This window comes from Eupeodes corollae, chromosome 2, assembly GCF_945859685.1.
Source record: "Eupeodes corollae chromosome 2, idEupCoro1.1, whole genome shotgun sequence".
NCBI lineage: Eukaryota > Metazoa > Arthropoda > Insecta > Diptera > Syrphidae > Eupeodes > Eupeodes corollae.
Window position 1 is genome coordinate 25,150,291 of NC_079148.1, and position 3,569 is coordinate 25,153,859.

The following is a 3,569-nucleotide window of genomic DNA, read 5'->3' on the forward strand; positions in this document are numbered from 1 at the left end:
TTTAAAGATGAAAAAATTTAATGTCAATATCTTTGTAAGTTTTTAAGATAATTGGGTCCAAAATTTATTTGTTCCAATTTTAATAATAATTTCTTGTAAGTTTTTATTTTCTAATAAGAAAACGTTTCATTCGGTTTCATTTTAATTTTAACAAATATTAACAATAATATTTAAAGTAATATGTTTTTTTGCTTTAAATATATTTCTGTCAAAATCAAAACTACCAATAGAGTTTTTCTAAAAATTTTACCATATATAAAAACTTTATTCTTCGGAGTATTACTTTTTATAGAGGTGTAAAAATAGTTTCTTTAAATTTATTTCCGTTAAAAATGATCATGATTTACGAGTCGTCTGTTCATATTCAAATAAAATGAAAGAAATCATGTCAGACTATTAAGGAACTTTTAGTTCGATCCCAAACACACAGAGTTGATAATTAAGGATTTTGATGCAAGCACTGAGATTTTTGCTAGTTTTGTTCACCATCTTAAATAAGGCTATTTTTGTTTTTAATAAATGCAAATAATGTATTTTGACAAAGGGGACATGCCGATAATTGAGGATTCACGCAAGGTAGTGAACCGAAGTTGTAGAAGGAATATAGTCTCCATAACATAATATACTTAATGGAAGGCCCGTCAAAGTTATTCGATTTTAAAATTAAAGAATATACCTGGGGTTAACATAAAAGAACTACAGAGCCTGAGACGTTGAAAATACAAAATATTCATGGTATTCCACATTTGTCAAGGTGTTTAGTTCTTTATCAAAAGATGCGATTGTACTATGCAAAATAAATGTGCAATTACCAATTATTTAAGACTTAACATTTTAAACAATAAAATAATTCTTTTACAAAAATACGGTGCATTTCTCAATTCGTTCCTATTACTTCTTCAGGGCACATAAGTGGGAAATGCTTAAGAGATTTTGTTTAATTATTTGTTTTTGTTTAAGTTTAACAATTTAATATGATACTTTTTTTCAGTGAAAGTTGTAAGGTATTTTAAATTTGCCATAGGAAGTAATTGTAATTGTTCCGATTTGTCGAATTACAAATTTTGACTTTTCTCAACGTTCCAAGGTCCCTAGAGTCGTAATAAAAGATTTTTAGAAAGATGCCTGTGCGTGCGTGTATACGTACGTTCGTACGTCCGTAGATCCGTATGTCCGTACGTCCGTACATTCGCGACATTTTTTTCGTCGTTCGTAACTCAAGAAACAGTAGAGATATCGACTTTAGATACATTTTGTTATAGAGATGATAATGCAGATGAAGATGCAGAAAGGGCTCTCAAGAAACTTTCGAGTGTGTGTTTTTTTACCATAGCATTTTTAAAAAGGTGAACATTTTGGTTAACCCTAATTATCTTACGAACCAATGACGCTAGAGACATTAAATAAATTTTATGTTATATATTGTAACGTTATACTAAACCAGTATATTTTTCCAATTAAATCGAAAAAAATGAAAAAAAAATTGTCACCTCGAATGTCTTACGAATAAAAAATGATATCATCTCCAAAACAATTTTGTGCAACGAAAAAAAAAGGTAAATAGTTTTTTTTTCCAAAAAACTAAAAACCTTAAAAAAAATTACATGAAGTAGGTACAAATTGAATTTAGACTTTCTTCAAAAGTAAGAGAAGACTGACTACAGAAATGATCCTGTGAAGTATAGTGCTGTTGTCATGTGTTCTTTCTTTCTGTTGTTCTTTCTCTTCTGTCCTTCTGTCTTGTATTAATGTCTTGTGTTGTTATCACCTTACATAGCCTTAGTTGCTCAAGGTGCTGTGTTCTCTACTCTGCACATTTATGTGCAGAGTAGTGTGAAATGTAATGTAATGTAATGAATTTAGACTCAAATATCTTTAAACTTATTTTATTTTATAAAAAATATTGTTTTTAACATTCGGTAGAATTTTGAGAAAACTGAATTGACAGTTGTTTTTAAAAAATAAAAACTTAAAGGAAATATATTAAAAGTTGGTAAAAATTGATTTTCGACACAAACATCTTTTAAAAAATTTGAGATAATGGCTTCCAACTAATTTAAACTTATAAAAATATTGTTTTCAATTTTTTAAAGAATTTTGAGAAATATCTAATTGATAATTTTTTCACAATAAATAAAAACCTTAACAAAACAATTAATAACAGTTGGTCAAAATGGATTTTCGACTTATATATTTTTTCAAAACCTTGAGATATTGGCTTTAAACTACTTTTTTTTTGAAAACTTATTATTGTCAATATTGATTAACATTTTGAGAAAAATCGAATTGACAATTTTTGAAAAAAAAAACTAAAAACCTAAAAAAAAATGACTCAAAGTTGGTAAAAATTGATTTTCGACGCAAATATCTTTTTAAAACTTTGATATATTGGCTTTAAACTACTTGTATCTCTTTAAAAATATTGTTTTCAATATTCAGTAAAATTTTGAGAGAAATCTATTTTTTTAAATTTCACAGAAAATATTGTTCGATATTTATTCAGTGGTTTTTTTTTTTCAAAAAATCCAACAGTCCGTTTTTTCATACAAAAACAAAATTTACAGAAAATGGTATGCAAATTTGTTAAAAATTGATGTTCGTTTCTTGATATCTCTTAAATAAATTTCATTCATTTAATTTATAAAAAATTAAGAAATGCTACTAAAATTGGTTCAAATTTGTTTTCGACTAAAAATCTATTTAACAAAACCAGATTTGGAAACTTAACTATTTCTTGATATTAAAAATATTGTTGGTAATTTTAAAATGTTTAAGAATAATTCAACTGACAACTTTTTTAACTAACACGAAAACCTACAAACTTTTAAGCAATAAAAATCGCATCCCATCCTCTTTTTTAGTTTTATTTAAGTTTATGGTATTTTACTTTCAAATATGGAAAGTTGTAAAGTATTTTCTTAATTTGTTTATACTCTTTCCAAAATTCTTTTTATTGCAATTGAATCTACTATCGTTTCTATTATGTTTTCAATCACTGTATCATCTCTTATATAAGATCTGGTAATTTGTTTGTTTTTAAATTGGCACTGATAGATTCTTGCGTCGACGACACCAGCTAGGTTCACCAGGTTATAACGCATCCTCAAAAAGTTACCGCTTGTTGTGGATTTTGGGCCGGCGCGGCGGCGGAGTAATTGGTCCGTACTTCTTTGAAAATGACGTTAGTGAGGCGTTCACTAACAGCGAGCGCTATATAACTAGGATAATTTATTTCTAATATAGCTTAAATTGAACCATATGGATCTAGACGACATGTGGTAAAAGCAGGACGGTACTCCTGGCCACACAGCGAATTCCACAACATCTACACACAACATCTATCCGCTTAATTGAAAAACAGCAAAATAATAAAATTTAAGCAAAATGAAAAAAAATAGTACCAAATTGGTTTAAATTCTCAAATAGTAAAACGAACACAGCCTTAGCACTTTTGTTAAATTATCATTTATGTACTTATATTTTCTGAAATAATATTTAATTTAGTTTAAACACTTAGGTGACAAATTAAAATATGAAGTTAAATGTAATATTCCAAATGTCAAATCCAA

General features: G+C 27.4%; 1 pseudogene; it reads right to left on the reverse strand.

Moving 5' to 3' along the window:
* Window positions 1–1,588: 1,588 nt before the first annotated feature.
* LOC129948637 (small nucleolar RNA U3) lies at window positions 1,589–1,689 on the reverse strand (annotated as a pseudogene).
* Between the last annotated feature and the right edge of the window lie 1,880 nt (window positions 1,690–3,569).